Genomic DNA, 17,883 nt, shown 5'->3' with positions numbered 1-17,883 from the left:
CTGTGTGTTTCCAGAGCTTGCCTTCCCGGGCTGGCTACCCAAACCGTGGTGTTTTTAAAAATGCTCAGATGTTTTGAGAAATGCTCAGCTGCAGAGGAACGGGGAGGCAGATATTTTCTTTGTGGCGAGGCTGAGGTGTGAGGGTTGGGAGCTGAAGTGATGAAACCCTGCAATTTTGTTGTTACTACAAATTATGCCTTGTTTAAACCCTCCTCCTCAGGTTTTGATCTGTTGTACCGGTACTAATCCATATATTTATGCTGTGCCAGTCTGGATTCAAAGTGGTAGAAATTCAGCTCATTGCCAAGACCGCGAGCCCTCCCTCACTGCTGCCGGCACCGCCACTCTGCCACCGTGTTGGTGCTCTCCGTGACCCATCGCTGGCCCTGTTTTGGTAACTGAGGAGGGGGACAAGGGTTCAGCAGGAAGGAAAGCATCCATTTTTAATGAAATTCCGTTCATGTGCCCCTGGAGAACAGCAGCCAGCCCTCAGACCACGCTTCCCCTGCCCAGCTCCTCGCTGGGCTCTCCCTCTCCAGAGGGAGGGAAATGGTGAGTGACTGAGGCAGGGGATCACACCCGGGACAGCGTGGTGCTGAGCACAGGCTGTTTGGTAAGCAGGATGCCACCACCAAATTTCATCGCTCCATGCTTCTTTTTGAGCCAAGCTCAATGGTGAAAGCACCAAAATCGGTCAGTTCCAAGGCTCATCCTCCAGTAACTCACCCAGACAACCTGCTTCAGTCCTCCCTTTGGCCTTTTCCTTACCCGTTTAAATTATTCTGTTAACCTCTATCTTCTTCACTCCTGTAGAGAGCCCTAATGAGATTACCAGGGGTTGCACCACGGGACCAACATAACACAGCCAGACATGCAAGGTCTCACCTGGCAGACAATGCAAGGAGGTTTCTTAAGCAAGCAGAGTATCGAACTGAGTGGGAAGAGCAGGTGCTGCAAGAGCCAAACCTTCCTAGCCATGATGCTGGACCAATTCACACTATTATGTTTGGAGAGGAGGATCTGAGGATGAGGAGCTCGCTGGGTGCTTTGGCAGGATGCTCTATCGGTGAGTCACTGCTCTGCTGGAGCCGCACCAGCCCCTTGGCCAGACAAGCTCTGCTTTCATTAACTCTTTCCTGCAGGAGAAGCAGAAGCCAATTAATTACAACGTAGACTTTATTCCATTAAACTCCTCCAAGCTCCAGGGGAAGAGCCTTAAGACTCCACTCTGATCCTGTTGCCACTGACGCCAGTAAAAAGCTCTCCACAGACGTGGATGGGAGGAGGCGTTAATTCCACGTCTGCGTTCAGCCTGGAGCACGGCCACACTCGGTGCTGGTGCCGGGGGGGAGCCCTCCAAACATGATCCTCCTGCCCCCAGCCCCGGGGCGATGTGTTGCCTGCAGAGCCACCGCCGCTGCTCCCAGCGACAAGGGGCTGAGCGGCCGTCCTCCCCGCGGCCGTCACCAGCAAAACCCCGCTCCCAGATCTTATTGTAAGCGTTCCTCCTTCCCCATAAAGACAGAAATCAAAGCTCTCCACCTTCCAGTTTGAATGGACTCTAATTAATTGGATTTTGAAAGAGGGATTACCAGATCCGCAATGACAGATCCCTGCTCGGTCCTGGCGCTCGCTGCTGTGTTCCCAGAAATCTCCCCAAGCAGGGACTGTCCCAGCTCCACAAGGCTGCCTGCAAACAGGCAAATCTGAGGCAAGAACTGCTCCTCAACCTCCCCTTAAGGAACTATTTGCTTCAAAGAAGTCGGAGGACCAAAAGCAGGCTGGCCGTGTCGTGCGGGACTCCACAACTGACAGGGCAGGAGCAGATCCTGCTTGTTTCCAGAACAAGTGAGATGCCATTAAATGGCATCAAATGAGGTCTGATGCCACAATGCCACGCACCCTACAGTGCACACACACCTGTTTTCTTAATTCACAGGTAGATAACCCAGGTGTTTGGTGGGGAATAGGCACAGTGATACCAGCAGTGCATTATTTGTACAGCACACAAAAAAACGCAACAGTTCTCCTGGATATAGGACAGCCCAGTTCAAAGTCAAATTTCTCTTTGTTCCTCGTGTGTTGCAAGTAGCTCGCTGGCGAGGGCCCAGCACTCCTCAGACTGGTTACAGGACCGTCTCATCTGAGCTCCGATCTGTGCCACAGCTCGTATTTCTTGTATTTTGTTGAGCTGCACCGTGGGCCAACAAACTCCCACTGCAGTCAACAGGCCCTCGGGACCTGGCCTTTCTCCTGAGTCACGGCGCGGTGATGTGTCACCTCCTCACTCCGACTCCTGCTCCCAACACTTCTCGTCCCGTTCCTTCTTATTAGGGTCACCGCTTCCCAGCGCCCTGCTGAAGCTGTTCCCAGCCACGCTGGTGCTTCCCAGTTGAAGGGCAGCAGGGTGGGAAGGGGGAGAGCCCGCAGCAGACGGTGCTCTGGTCACTTAGGGACACAAAACCAGAGAAGAGTTCTCATTAAGGGGCTGGTTAAAGAGCTCAGGATATGTGATGGGTATGGAAGTGAAGAAAAATAGGTTAGGCAGACATCACATTTCATCTCTATTCCTTTCTCTGTCAATCCCTTTCCTATTGTCTAGTAAATTCTCTTTCAGGGGACGGTGGTTTGGCGATTCAGAATTGGTTAAATCCCCTAGATGAATACGACCTCACACGGGGCTTGTTTAATATTCAGGGTCAGATTTTCAATGGCTTCAGTGCCTCAGCTCAGCTTCAGTTGTTTCTGCAAAGTTACAAGCTCACGGGAAAAAAATATGCAAAAAAAAAAAAAAAAAAAGCCCCTGATCTATGCTCAATTTGTAGTTTTGCCATTTGTAGGTGCTCGAAGAAGAGCAGGCCATTTTTGCGCATGGCTTTTTGTGAGCAGATTTCTACATGAACAAAGGGAACCCACACTTTGCCAACGTGTCTCAGTGGAGCAGATTCTTACAGAACGGAGTTGAAGCCTGCACAAACTCAGATGGCCCCGGTGCTCCCCACCTTCCCAGGCTGAAGTCTCCCACCTTCTTTGATGGAGTCTTGCAGCGTATCACAAGCTGTTTGTTCACAACTACACGATCACAAGCGCTGTTTCTTCCCTTGGGCTGTGACCAACAGCTCCATGCTTCCGAAGAAAGAAATGTGAGTGAAGGCTGCCCATTTCTTCTAGATGTCTGTGGCAACTCATACCTGTACTCAGCAGAGAAAACACATCGACTTATTTAGACTGGATAGAGTATAAGGTTAAGATTCATTGAAACTAATCAAGAAAATACACACATTTAAATAACTGAAGGAGATCTTCAGCTAAAGAAGATTTTCTCTCTGTCCTCGTTTAGTCCACGTGATCATAAGTTATTATTTTAAATTCTTAATGCATCAGAATGGCAGAAGGTAACCTCGTCGGTAGCAGCATAAGACTAAGGACAAGCTGGCAAGGTTGCAGCTGGCTGGTAACACCAAAACCTTTGGGACCTTTCTGGACAGAGGGCCCAGAGGCAAGTGACAGCAGCCAGGGCCAGCGTTCCCTCCTGACTGCCCCACGGCTGCGTGTGGCTCCAGGGGCGCACTGCGATGGCAGAGCCAGAAATGCAGAGCGAGGCTGGTCCCCAGCTGGGCTGCTGTTGGTGTGATGCACACAAAGACTCCAGGAAGGAATCAAGAGGAGACCCTCACCACTGGGAAGTGTTATAAAGGTTGGTGGGCACCTGTGGATGATGTAAGTCCAGGGCTCTGCCCATCAGCGAGGACGCGGTGTGTACCCTTCCTGCAAGCCAGCGCTTCCCAGCCGCTGCCAACCACACATGTACAGGGCCATCGGCAGGCTGCAGGCACCTGCTAGGGGTTTTACCTGGGTAAACCAAGGCTAACAAAACGGTAACAGAGCTATCAACCACCTGAGACACAAGGCAGCTGCTTGCTCCTAGGGTAGCACTGCGGGTAGGCGAAGCGCTGATGACATTTACCGAAGAATTTTCTTTTCACACCAGGCAGTGAAACAAACTTTTGTTAGCACATGTTCTTTTCACTAGCTTTTTTTTGTGTGTTGTTGTTGTTTCAAATTCCTACCTGGAGATCTTGCTAAAGCTGTGTACAGAAACGAGGCAGGAGAGCTGTAGAAGCGGTGCCAGTTGGGAAGCTCGTGCCCCCCCCTCTGCCTCCGCGTTCAGTAGTATTTTCATTAGATACCCGACCTCTGATTCTGATTAAATAACTTGTATAATTAGATTGAGACATCTGCCCATCCCTGGGGGAAGAAATCCTTTTCAGCACTGGACCAAGTCTGATTTGGTTAATTACCTTAGCAGTTCTGTATTAATACACGGTTTCTTGATGGCAAGAAGCTATGGTATTAGGTTTATTCCTCCTGGCTTTCACAATGCTGGAGTAAGACAGTTCAGGGATTAGGAACCAGGCACTGAGCCCAGGATTTCCCTCCTCTCTACACTCGTCTCAGCATTCTTCCCCTCTGTTTTTGCTGATTAAAATATTCAGCTTTACTTGCCTGTTGAATGCAGCTTCCAGGCTCTTTGTTTGACGTGCGAGGGGAACGTACTCCCAGGGACTGCCGCACAGCAATGCGTCCTGGGATGCTTTGGAGCAATTACACTTCTCGGGGTTCTTTGGAGATGCGAACCTGTACCAATGGACAAATGCATTATCTGGGGCTCTGTGGGCTCCTCGGTTCATCCTCCGGAGGCAGAGCACCCACATGCAGCCTGGGAAGTGGAACAGGCACCAAAGGAGAGCAAGGCAGCGGCGCGCTCTGCGCACCCCAAGTTGGACCTGCTGCCACCAGCTGCAGTGCAGAGCTCCGGCTGCAAGACAGACAGACAGACACCGGCCTTTGGGCGAGCACGGCCAGAACTGCACCAACTGGCAGGTGCTCAACCAGGAGCGATGGAGATTTGCATCCAAGCCTGGAAAAAAAAAAAACCCTGGGAGAAATGGGTGGCAGCAAGCCCAGTGGGCGCTGAGCCCCGAGGTGGGTGCTGAGCCCCGAGGTGGGTGCTGTCGGCTGACGCTGCCCCTGGGGCGCAGGCGGCTCCTCCACAGCCCTGGGTGCTGCCCCCCCAGCTCGCCCACGGGACCGAGCACCCCCGTGTGCCACCAGCACCGAGCCGGGGGCTGCAGAGCGCTGCTGGCAACGGTGAGAACTCGATCAGAGCAAAAGGAACATTGCGCAACGGAGCATTTTTCTATCAGCAGATGGAAACACCTAATAAGATGTAAATCACCCGTTTGATAGCCGAGCCGTTACAGAACTAGAGATTCAGGCTTCCCAGGGAAACTTCAACTCTCAGAGCCACGTATTTACTATTTATGTGACTTGCCAGCCTATCTGAGGGCTGTCTGAGGAACTCTTCCTTTCCAGAGCGCTGCGCGGGCAGCCAGAAGGCGCTTTCACATAGAATTGTCCGGACTCTTCTCAAAGCAAAAATATATTCAGTGCGGGACTTAATTGTAACACGAAATCTGTGAGTTTTAGATAAAAGTGATAGGGAGTGGAGATCACGGGGGAGGAGAGGCACAGGAGCAGAACAGCAAATGCCTATAGGAGGTCGGACCGGAGAGATCCTGTCCAGCCCAGGAAGACAGGGAGGGCAGCACAGCGCTCACAGCGATGCCTCTGCACAGCACTCTGACAGCTTACAGAGATTTCCCATGGCAGAAGTGATGTTTGTTATTCAATAGCTGTTAGGGTGTTTTTTGTTTTCCTTCCACTGCTTCGTCCGGTTTATTTTTATTTTTCTAAATTCATGTAAACATCCGACACCCACAACGCTCTGCAGCAAAGGCTTCTGCAGATAAATGACACGTTGTGCAAAGAGCCACCTCTTTTGTTTGATGAACCAGAGCCAGTGAGCAAATCACCTCTGGGTGACTTCCTCGTGCTACTCACAATTTCAGAGACTGCTGTCCTGCTGTCCTGCACCTCGTTCCTGCTCAGGAACCACCATCTATCGAGCTGTCCCTTGTATGGATGCTCTGCTACAGCCTAGACCAGCTTTGTTGTCCTTTCTGGATGTTTTCCAGGTATGTAGGTGCTTCAACAGTGAGAACAAAGAGAGAACTAAACAATTTCACCTCATTTCTGACAGACGTTGCGCCCAAGAACACCGGATCAGCCATGGCAGTGAAGCGCCTCGTGTGAGCCAGGACAGCTGTATGGCAAAAAAGAAACACTTCAGAAAGATTTAAGGGTAGCAAAACTTAGCAATGGTTTGTGTTAATATCTAAAGCAGCCCTTTGCTGGGCAACCAGTGTTAAGAAGCACCAAGAGAAGGTGACTAAAGACTGGCTTTTACCCTGGCTACTTTTCTTTCCTTGCAACTTTCACGCAGAAGCATGAAATACAACCGGAGACGTTTCGAGCACGACAATGGATCACCTCGCGCTGACGTGCCGGCCCAAGGTGTCTGTTATTTATAGCTCTCATTTTCTTGTAGCAAATCTGCATGGACCAAACTCCTGGTGGCTGACAGGCCTGCAGCTGTGTGGCTCTCAAGTCAGCGTGGATTTGGGTGAGCAGGGAGAGAGGCAGCAGCCAGATTTCACCCTGTGTTACATCGCACCGTACCTCGCTGCGCTGCGCCAGCCTGGCTGCAGACTGAACAGAGCAGGGGAGAGGAAGATTGTGCCAGAAAGCAGAGCCCGCTCAGTGCTGGGGGTATTTTGTCAGTCCTCAGGGACCGATGCTGCTGAGCAGGTGCAGGGGGAGCAGTTGGAGCCATGAAGCAGCAGCACTCAGGGGAACGCAGCCCCTGGTGCTGGGGACCTGGCGGTGCTCACACACGGGTGGTGTCTGGGAGCAGCTCCAAGCACGCCGTGTCGCTCAGCAGGAGAGAAAGCAGAGTGCTTTGGGACAAGCTAACTGCTCCTGAGCCTGATTTGAAACAGAGCTGCTGCCTGGTGTCAGCAGATGAACTGAAATATCGACCCGGCAGGAGCCACCACGTGCACTTACCGGGGACCCGTCGTCTCCTTCACCACTGACATCCAACAGCGGTCCTCAGGGCAGGAAGGTCCCTGGTGCACGTGGCAGTAGAAGGGTACAGCGGCTCCCAGGCCTCAGCTCAGCCTCAAGAGCCAAATTTCCAGGTGCCACAACCTGAGACAAAAGGGAAGGTGCAACATACCCTTGGCAGAAGGTGCCACAGAAGCCACGCGAAGCTCATCGGAAGCGGCTGGTGGTTTATCTTCAGGGAGCTTCTGTCAAGAGAAATGCTGAGTTACAAGAAGAAGCCAGCAGGAGGGACGGGACAAGATGCACCATGCTGCGTCTCCCAGGCATCCTGCAGCCCCCCGAGCCCCCGCAGCCCAGGAGCTGCTCCGCTCCCGAGCCCTCCCGCAGGGCTCCTCCGATCGCAGCCCACCCGCCAAGAGGGGCCCAAGCAAAGCGAGATCCAATTGCACAAAGCTGGATCATGTATCATAAAGACAGCTTTGCTTAGTTAATCCTCTGATTGATTTTAAGGCCTCGCAGAGACTGAAAGACTATTAAGAGATTTGTGCTGGCAGCGCTCCCCAGCGCAGGCACCGTCTGCTGCGGCTCACCTGATGCTCACCCAGTCACGGCCTCAGCCCCTTCCGAGGACAGGGCAACCCTTGAACCCCCCACTTAAATTCGATCCCCTTTCACCACCTATTTGTTGAAACTCCCTCTGAAGGGCTAGCACTCCTACACAAAGCCCTGGGGGGTGCAGACCCCAGCACCACGTCCGGGCACCCCACGGGACACCCCATGGAGCAGGGTGCAAGGGGCTGCTCCGGGGACTTGGGGCCACCTTGGCTGCACCCCTGCTGCCACGCTCCTGGGACTCCCAGCACTCGGTTTGGGATTTTCTCCACGGTGCAGGAGGGGCTGTGCCTCCAGGCTCACCATCCCCACTCCCTCCCTGCGTCCCAGGGCAGCGTGCTTGCCTCGCTCCTGCCGCTCGGTTTGGCAGGAGCCCCGCAGCGCATCCCCAGTCGCTCCCTGCCTCGCTCCTTCCCCATCCCCAGCTCTGCCTGGCCGGGATGCAATGTGCTGAGTGTGCAGAGCTGGAACGCTCGCTCTCGCCTTTGACTGCAACTGCTCATGTGCCTGCCTGTTTGCTCCAGCACCTGCCTCCTCATGTCCAGATTCCAACTGCAGATAATGCAACCCCGCTAGCCTCCTGGGCAGGGTTGTGTATGCTGGGAGAAATGCTGGCCTCGAAAACTGGGCGTGAGTCTGTGGGATTCTTCAGAAAGTTTCTGCTGCTGGCTCGTCTGGCAGAGGCTGAAGCCTGACCCTCAGCTCCAGTTAGCTCCAGTCTCCACCAGCAGCTCGTGCCCAGGTAACTGGCGGGCAGGCTCGGCTGCTTCTCCTCTTTCCACTGCCCTGAACCCCTTTTGTCAACCCAAAAGCTGAGCACTGCTGGTTTCTCCTCTTGGTTAGGTAGGTGCCTTTGTTGTTGCAGCAGAAAGAAGCTCTCCAAGGAGCAGTTCTTGAAGCAGCAGCCCAAATTGTTCTTCCCCTTTTCAGGCTTGGGCCAGGACACTGGCACCCTGCTGAGCTGAGCCCTGCGGACACCCCCGGGCAGGGAGAGGTGCTCAGCACACACCACGGGCAGCACAGAGCCATGCAGGCCACGGATGCCACCGGGAAGGGTCTGGCAACGTTCAGCCACGGCGGCCTCATCCCATGGCACACAGACAGGCTGCAGCCTGCTCCCTGGTGCTGGCACACCGCTGCGCTGCGGCTCGGGCCCCAGGCTGGCATCGAGACCAGGCTGTGAGTGGTGCTGTTGTTCAGGGAGCTGCAGCCTCCTGGATTTCCTCCCTGGGTTACGTTATAACTACAGAGGTGAAAGTCTTGGGCTGTGCCCAGTCCAAGTTCGAGCAATGCAAGACGCGCTCCCCAGCTCTCCTGCCCCGTCTGCTTCTCCGGAGAGCGATGCCAGGTGCTGCAGCTCCAACAGAGGCGGGCAGGGCAGGCTGCAGAGGTGGCACAAAGCTTTCCTCTTCCTCCTTGGGCCACTGCTGCCAGCTCTGCAGTGCCACAGGGCCGGCAGCTCCCCTGAGGCACACATTTGGTGATGCTCGGCCCGGGTCTCGAGGCGTGCACGGCGCAGGAGACCCACCACAGACAGCACCAGCGGAGCCAACTGCAAGAGAGGTTTATTGCAGCAGCTTGAAAGAGGATGAAAAACTCCGGGGAGGGCTCTTAATGTGCCAGGAGCCTTCAAATGGAAAGATCCCAAACCAACAAGGCCTGGTTTGTAAGCACCCAAATCCTTCCCTTGGCTCTGCCGCAGCCGCCTGGGGCCAAGCAGGGGCACGGAGCTGGGGGCTCAAGGAGCAGCCCCTGTGCCAGAAAGGAGGGCACAGGGTGGGAAATCAGCACGGGGAACATCCAGAGTGAGTTCTGGAGGGTCTGCAGGGAGCATACGAAGCGACTTTGCTGCTTGTCAGCATGACCAGGAAAGGGAAAAGCCAGAAACTGGGAACCACCCGAGCTGGTACACAGCACAGGGGAGCAACGGGGGCAAAACAGCTGAGAATGAGGTCCTACAACCACCATGGGATGGGGGCTAATTCAAAGAGGTTGTGCCAAACACATCCAAAAGATGTCTTGACTTGAGGCACCAACACAACACTTGACACAACGCCACCAAAGAACTTCAAGAGAGAAGATGGAAGCAAACAAGGGAGCCTCCGAGGGGCACAGCGTGGGTCTGGGCTCGTGGGTGCTGGTGCCATGCCCTGCGTGTCCCCGGGGCTGGCTCTGCCGAGCTGGTGGCAGGGCATGAGCTGAGCCCACGGAGGATCCAGCTCCTGGATCTGCTCCTCTTAGGGAGCAGAGAGGGCAGCAGGACTTCACGAGCTGCTCACTTCAAAAGCTCAGCAGCCATGCCAGGGCGAGGAGCTGCCGGAGCTGCCTGGTTCCTGCCTTTTTTTAATAGGATGAGAATTTTGAAGCTGCAAGACAGGAATGCGGGCAGAGCCCTGGCGGCTCCATGTTGCTCAGCTGAGCAAAGCTCTGTTAATAACCCGCAACCCCCAGAGGGAGGGAGGGAGGGCCGGTTCTGTTTTTGCTTAACCAGGGTCTCCTGCCATTCCCCCATTATAATATCAAAGACCTGGGTGCTGAGAACTAGATACAAAAGCAAGAGCAGCCCCAAATGGACATGTGCCAAACCCGTGGATCTCAGTGGGGTTTGCTGCGGGAGGGCAGGATTTTAAGCCGTAGTCTGGAGAAGCAGAGGCTCAGGGGACAGGATCGGTCTCTAATTATCGTGCAGTTAATGTGAACGAGCAGCAGAAAGAGGAGAGGGAGGGGCAGCAGACACCAGCATGAGAAGCACTGACCTGGAGCTAAGGAAGGAAAAGTTTAGGCTAGACACAGAAGAAAAAATATATATTATAAAAAAACGACTGGCACAAACCAGACTCCTGCAGGGAGAAGCTGAAACGCTCGGCTGCAGGAAGTTCGTACAAGGAAACCAGAGGCAGCGTTAGCAGGAACGGTGCAAGAACGAGGGCAGCAAAAGCTCCTGGCTCCAATCCCAGGCAGGACCAAGGGGGCTCTGCCAGCCCTTCTGCTGTCAGCCATCAGCTGGTGACTTCAAAGGGACCCCGAGTGCTCAGCACCTCTACCTGGGACACGAGGGGATGCTGGAGATGTAACGGAGGCACCACTTTCGGGAAGAGCCGTTTGGACATCCAACGTGCCAGTCTATTACAACTAACCAGGATGTGTTCATTAGAAAACCCTCTAAGGGGGCACGAGGGCTGCTCCGAACAACCTCTTCTTCCAGGAAAACCAATCTGCAGCAAGCACCAGGTGCTGTCGCATTTTAATCTAAGTTAAGTGACTCCTGTTCCTACCCCGGTACTGAATACCCGATTACTCACCATAAATCACGCCCAGCCCCGCCGCCCCCCCATCCCATTAAGGCTCCCCCCGCAGTGCTTGTGGTTCGGCAGCCACCCCATCGATCCCACTCACACCAGTACTGCCAGCCCACCACACACTGCGTGGTTCCCACTGCCCATGGAACACCCCAATTCCCAACCCCAACAGCCCCAAACCTCAAACAGAAGGCGGTTTCTGGATGGGAAGGCTTCTTCCACAGGAGGTTTTTCCAAGTGGGGCTTCCTACCTCCAACATTTTTCTTTTTTTTTGGGCCAATTTCCTTCATCCACGAGGTGCCTGGTGTCCCCAGAGCGCAGGGTGATCACGTGTGACCGCCCCAATTTGGGGTCAGACAGTGTGGGGGCAGACCTGCGGAGAAGGAGCTGCTCTGCCACATTTCTGTGGCCCCGTGGCTCTACCCAAACACATTTCAGGGTCTCCCCCCTCGCCAGGGGTCCCCCCTTCAATGCCTTTGGGCTGCTTTGGGTGCCAGCACCCTGCACAGCACCCAGAGGAACAAACCTGCACATCCCTGCTGTCCTCAACAGCCACCACGGCCAACAGCCCACGACTGGATGGGAACGCTGGAAACGGGCATTTTCTGGCAGAGCCTGCTGAGGGAAAAGAATGGTTTTGTCATATTTTATTTTATTTTTTTTTTTCAGATTGTCATTCCGAGGGCTCAGAATTTCACTACAAATATTTTGACACTTCCAACCAAAAGAATATCAGCTCTTTGGCGTATGAATCGGCTGTACGGTAATTTTAATATTTTATATTTAGACATTCTGACAACATGAATGCAATCGTGTAGCGAAACAATCCACGCGACCTAAACCCCAACTAACGCAAAATGTGCTGGAATACAAATGTTAATCTGGGTCCTTGTGTGTAATTAGCAGGAACCTTGCTAACACTTTGAATATTGTCCAATGAATTGTCTGGCAGATCCCTCGTGGACTGAGCGAATACCTCCAAACAGCTGAGGATCAGAACTTGGCTGCACTCGCTACGGATGGAGCCAGGCAGCAAAAACAAGTAAACCAAATGGTAACGGGAACTTCGACAAAAACATAATTCCACTGTTAGTTGACTAATGATTTTGGCTGGAAATGTACATTCACCAAACTGCCCCTTTGTATTGCAATGAGTCAAATCCAATCTCCTATGCGGCAGCCAAGAAAATCACGTTTAATGGAGTTGATAATGACTCCCACTTTGGACCTTGCTGGATGGGGACCATCTCACTGCCCAGGTTTCTCACCCAGCCCAACATTTCACTGCTGCCTTTCGGGAACGTGGCGCAAGGCAAATCCAGCAAACACGTTCCTTCCAGTGAGCCTAACCAGGAATCCCTAAAGGAACCGGGACCTAGCATCAAATCTTCATGAGATTGGAGCCCGTTGGTCCTGGCAGGACCCTGGAGGCAGCGCTTCCACAGTTATTTAAGTGAGAATACATTGGTTTGTCCAAAACCATGGGCGCCCGATTAATCCCTGGGTTACAGCACAGCTGTGGCAGACCGCTCAGCACCACCTCTCCCGGGAGATGAGCTGGTGGTTACAGCCACAGCAGCCCGACACCAGTTCCCACTAGCAATAACCATCTTATCTCCCACCTGACCTCCCACTTGGCCATTCCCTATCTCGGGTCAGGAGAATTCCTGCCCTGGACGCGCAGCTCGACCTTGGAGTTTCAGGAACGAGCCCGTCCACAGCCCAGGAGAGACTTTTGGTTTCTTCCCACCGAGAGCTTGTTTGTTGTAGCCTCAGATGAATCCTTCCTATAGCTGTGGTTAACCTCTTCCTATGGTTAGGCTCCTTATGATTCACCTATGCTAAGCATTTTGCAATTAAACTCCCCCATAGAGCAAAACAAGCCTTTATTATAGCTGCAGAAGGCCTCTGTCTCTGGCTGAACCGGGTCTTCTGCTTTTGTTCCCATGGCTTTTTCGTAACAGCTCTGCTAGTTCTCATCCTTGGCTTGTAAAGCAGTGTGACCATAGGCTTTCATGAGACGGTTTTAAAACATAGGCAGAAAAGGTGGTGGGGCTGGTGGGGTCTTTCAGCTGACTTCATAGAGGCCTCCATTCTTTGAGGCGAATCCTTTGTTCTTTCGTGGAAAAAAAAAAATACATTTTTATGAGACAGGTGAATCAGCCGTTCCCCTCCAGCAAAGTGAGTCCCCAAAAGAGAGCAAGGCACGTATCTTAGGATGCTCCTAAAATCACAAATATAAGCAACAGGCAAAAAAAGGGCATTGTCACACGGAGAAGAAAATCTGCATCAAGCAAACAGCTCCAAAAAATGCAAGAAAATAAGATCTATAAACTTACATCACAGTGAAAGCCGCTTTAGAATTAATAATAACACTGGCAATACCGAATTATTGGTGAAATCTGCTAGGAAAATCTCTTAGGTTCTGAAAAACTACGCTCAGCTCAGTGCCAACCCTCCAGGATTTCTGTATGAGGGTTTAGAAGTTTTTCAATAAATTCAGGGGGAGAAAAGAGAGCTTTAGTTCCAAGTCTGAGCCAAAGTTTGCTGTTAGTCAGAAAGAGTAAATGAACTTGTGGGTTTGACTCCTCTGTGTTCCCTTCTCACAGTGTCTTCTGCACTTGAACAACAGAGCACACAGCCTGAACACGAAGGCTTCATGTTTTATTAATGGTGTCCAATTCATTTCCTGTTTTCATGCTGATAACCTACCGAGGGAGAGGAAGGAATTCAGGTGGCAAGACCTCCGATCCGTTTTTCTTACACCCCTGAACAGTTCCCAAGTGGGTATTTCACCAGCAGCAGCTCCTCCTGCATGCATTACGCACCCTTCCCGCGATGGCTGGCTTCACGGCTGCTGGCGTGCGCCTCGGAAAGCCTCCGTGTTTTGTGTTTTCAGGGCGAGTCCTCACCAAGGTGAGAGCTTTTAGAGATTTTGACTCGATCGAGTCTCAGCAGCTGTTTTCACTGCTGCCCTTTCTACAGGACTGGCCTCAGAATACATCCAACTACCACCCTGGCAAAAATCTCCTTGTCGAACAAAACCTGTGTTAGCACTACCATCCCCATCCGTAGAGCTCCCAGCTAATTCCCCGTTGCAGACCACCCCACGTAGTGGTCAGCCCAGCAGCGATTCACAGATATTATTTTTTGACTGAAAGAAAGCTCCCAGCCCAAGGAAATGGGGCAGATTTTTTAAATCCCCAATGCTCTGTGCAGCCCCTTCCAGACAGTACCCTCTTGTCCTATTTCCAGTGAGTTACCTGTACTTAGGGTATTCTGCACGAGATCTACAGCACGGTGGCTCCTACTAGGAGGGGTCTGCCCCTGTGGGAGGTAAAATGTGTTAGGCAATAGAGGGAAGCTGCATCCTGGCACCTGGGGAAGCTTCAGGTGGTTCAGTAGCTGCCAAGCCTTGTCTGTCATATGTGTATGGGTGTTTGAAACACAAACCTTGTGGGGCCACCTCTTGGAAAAGCAGACTGAGCCTTTGGTTGGGGCCAGCAGCAGCTTGGAGCAGCTCATCGGCTGCTTTCTTCTGGAGACATCGATCAGGGAAGGTGAATACGCTGAGAACTGACATCCCAGAGCAGCAAGCTCTCAGTGAGATCACTGGGGCTGGAGCCGCTGGTGGGTTCTGGCAGACCCTATAATCATTTGGCCCTGTCTGTCCTGTGCTTGTTCACATCAGTGCTCAGAGAACCCCCATTTTCCCATTCCCTAGCTGGAGATACAATAAAGACCCAGGTCTCACGAAGCACTCCTGCAAACAACATAAAACAACTCTTGTAAAGATAAAAAAAATGAAATTCCCCCCATGACTCCTGCAGTGGCCAGAGATGCCCCGGTCTGTCTCTGCTTCGCGTTCCCTTGAAGCAGCGAACACGTTAGCAGCAATTTCTTGCCTCCAGCTGCTTCTTCCTACGAAACCCACTGGGCACCTTCCCAACAAGCAAAGAGCGATTCCTTCCCCAGCCTGCACGCAGCTCGGTGTGGCCGTGCTCCGTGGCAGGGGTGAGGTTGTGCCACTGAGCTCTCGGGGTTTCTTTTAGGCCGTTTTCCTTTGAAAGATAACCAGAACTGCGATGAGATCGGTAACTCCTCTGTGTTGGCAGGCAGACATGCACGCCTGGGGGTGCAAGTGCGAGTGTGTGGTCTTGGGTGTGGGGAAGAAAGGAGAAGGGTGGTGACCTGAATGTTGGAACAGAGTTCAGAGTAGGCTCTTTTTTTTGTTGTTTTGTTTTGCCTTCCCTTGCATTGGGAACCCCAAGCACTAAAAAGCAGGAGTTCCCTGCCCCACCTGTGATATAATGGAAGCCCATCGGAGCTGTGTCGGCTGCAGCTTGCTGAGCCTCCCGGGTCACAGAATCACCAACTGGATGGGGCTGGAAGGCACCTCTGGGTCCATCTGGTCCAATAAACAACCTGGCTCCAGCAGGGCCACCTGGACCATGCCTTCTGCTTCCTGAGCCTCTTGGTTGTGGACAGCCACACTTTCAATGCCTTCCCCTGCAAGCAGGAGGATAAGAGAGGATAAGTTATTGCTACAAATGAGAGTGGAAATTCTCAGGTAAGGCAGGACCTGTGCAGATAGGACACACAGGAACATCCCAAAGCCACAACAACAGTCATTAAATGCAGGACCCGGCCACCTCACTCCCTCACAATATATTTTGCACAAACATTGAGCTTGGACCCGAGACACACAGGCCCACGTGTGCCGTCTGAGACTTAGTGCCTGGCTCCCTTCTGTCTCAATTATTTAGCCCCAGACTAGCAGGGAGACAGGACCGAGGTGCTCTTAAACTCATCCCTTACAGACAATATTTGTTTGACTTGTTGTTAATCTGCGGTGACAGAGCCTCCACAGCCCCCCAGCAATCTGCTCCAACTGTGACCTACCTCCGCCATCAGAAGGATTTCCTATTTTTTCCCTGACTCTCTGGAGTCCAGTTTAAGCCATTATAAGAAACATAGGGGAGAGCAGAACGCTCCCTCCTCCTTGCCGCACCGCTGTAGGTATGCGATGGCCGCTCTGCTGCAGCCTATTTGTCTTCTCTGGACTGAACACAAGGTGCTTTTGCCAGTCCCTCTTTGCACATCGTGTTTCCTAACTTTGTTTAGCCCTGATTATTGTTCCCTTCCAGACATGCATCAGCTGGATGAAGTCTCTGGTGAATTCCTCTTCAGGCCTTACCGCCGTTCGGCAGCGTGGAAGAACGGCTGCACATCCCCAGACGACACTCCCATGTCTCCTAGTCAGTATGGCATTTGACTATTTGACTTTTTTTACAAAAAAAAAAAAAAAAAAAAAAGAGATCTTGGATTGTATTTTCAAGGACTGAAGTGTGATGCATTAAGGCAGCATGAGAAGAAGCCACGCTCCCACCCCTAGCACCCGGTGAAATAAATATTGCTGGTACCTCTGAGAACCATTTGATCCCGTTGCCCAGCTGGCATCGCTGACAGATCCCAGACTCTGCTTGCCTTTTTAAAAATAACTTTTATCTGATGATCACCGCCCCACAGGGGTGTACGGCACCTTACTGAAACATGCTGCAGATCTGCAGCCAGCAGCTCTCAGCAAATCCTGCAAATATTATCAGGGTATTTTTCTGCCCTTTGCTTTATCACCAAAAAACTGCAAAGTCCCGCTCGGACAATTTTTTTTTCTCTTTTATTGTCAATGCAATAATCAGCCCAAGAAGTTTTCTGACTGCAGGGGAAAATGAATTGATTTGAAATCACCAACTTTTTGTCTTTTTTATGGTCTTTGGCCACTCTGAACGCCGGCTGTTCTGCGCTGGGCAGTGAGGGGAGGGACACTTCCCACGGAACGGCGAACGGCTGCCGAGTGCCAAGGCATCGCCAAGCTCTGCAGACAGGTATTGTCACAGGGTGGCACGTTATGTAAGCGCTCCTCACATGCGAGTTACTCCGCATTCTTGGCAGCAGACCACATGAAATTTCCCTTCAGATGTTGACGGGATAAAAAAAAAAAATTATATATATGAAAATCACCTTATCATTTACAATGCAAATCTTGGAAGGAAAGTTAGTAAATTAAGTTAGAGAATCGCCTAAATTAAGCTGGCATTCTCTTCCAGTGCTTCAAACTCTGAAAACATTGCTGGCTGACAAAACAAGCCCTGGAATGATTAGCAAAAACCCTCCTTCAGAGGCAGCAGACGAGCAATCCCTTTGAACCTTCGCAGCACATCATAAACGCTCAGCAGCCTTACAGTGTGGCAGTCCCAGTGCTATCAATTATTTACCCTTTTTCTGTTTACCTTCAGGCAGCAAGTAATTATTTTTAAATATTAATTTAGTTGTGTCATGTACAGTTTGTGGTTTAGCTCTGAGATCTGAGATACAGAAAAGCAAACTGCATCTCAAATCACATTTAGCTAGTGACGCACTGATAGTCGGATCCCCACTCCAGCTACTCAGCAGCTACAATCAACTGCTTCCATCATTAGAAACAAAACTCTGTTCATTGCAGGAATGTGAAAGCAATTTTCTTAATAGGAAAAGACACTTTTTTTTTTTGCCTAGCAGTCCCAGAAATTGGAAAATCTAAATAGGAGAATATTATTTGGCTCCAAAAAGTTTCTTTTTTTTTTTTTTTTCAGCTGAATATCTTTCCCCCTTTTTGTTTCCCTCAGAATTTTTCCCAGTGTGTTTTATTCTCTTCATCCTCAGCTAATTTAGGCTAAGAAGACGTTGGCTGTTGTTCCTGCAGCCCTGAGAGAAAGAGATCCTAGGGGACAAGGAGTGCCTTCCTGCACTGAGAACACCGCTTCTCAGAACCTCAAAAGAAAGGATGGCTCTTGTCAGCTCACATGAATGTCTTTCCACTAGAGACCAGCTCTTTCTTTTTAAAGGTTTATACCAGAAAAACAAACACTCATTCTGATTTACTTGTACTAAGACACAATACCAAGTTCAGGGCAAACTGCTGGTTGCAGGGATGGCAGCAAGACCGGCACCTTCCTGAACAGG

The 17,883-nt window shown here is 51.7% G+C and overlaps 1 long non-coding RNA gene across 5 annotated transcripts in view; it reads right to left on the bottom strand.

The window, feature by feature from the left end:
* LOC137843081 (uncharacterized) overlaps positions 1 to 17,883 on the bottom strand; it is a 50,072-nt gene that overhangs the window by 1,888 nt on the left and 30,301 nt on the right. For 2 of the 5 annotated variants that reach the window (XR_011089338.1, XR_011089339.1), the window contains exons 2-6: positions 15,182 to 15,390; positions 11,408 to 11,496; positions 11,061 to 11,254; positions 1,593 to 7,214; positions 967 to 1,136 (exon numbers count right to left, since the gene is read on the bottom strand). This is a non-coding gene — a long non-coding RNA (uncharacterized lncRNA). Of the gene's footprint in view, positions 1 to 966; positions 1,137 to 1,592; positions 7,215 to 11,060; positions 11,255 to 11,407; positions 11,497 to 11,794; positions 15,391 to 17,883 lie in introns of those variants that run through there. The other 3 variants (XR_011089340.1, XR_011089337.1, XR_011089336.1) reach the window with 3 other exon arrangements.

The sequence above is a fragment of the Anas acuta genome, chromosome 21 (genome assembly GCF_963932015.1).
Source record: "Anas acuta chromosome 21, bAnaAcu1.1, whole genome shotgun sequence".
NCBI classification, from domain to species: domain Eukaryota; kingdom Metazoa; phylum Chordata; class Aves; order Anseriformes; family Anatidae; genus Anas; species Anas acuta.
The sequence above is the reverse complement of the archived record's forward strand: the minus strand, read 5'-3'. Positions and strand labels throughout refer to the sequence as shown.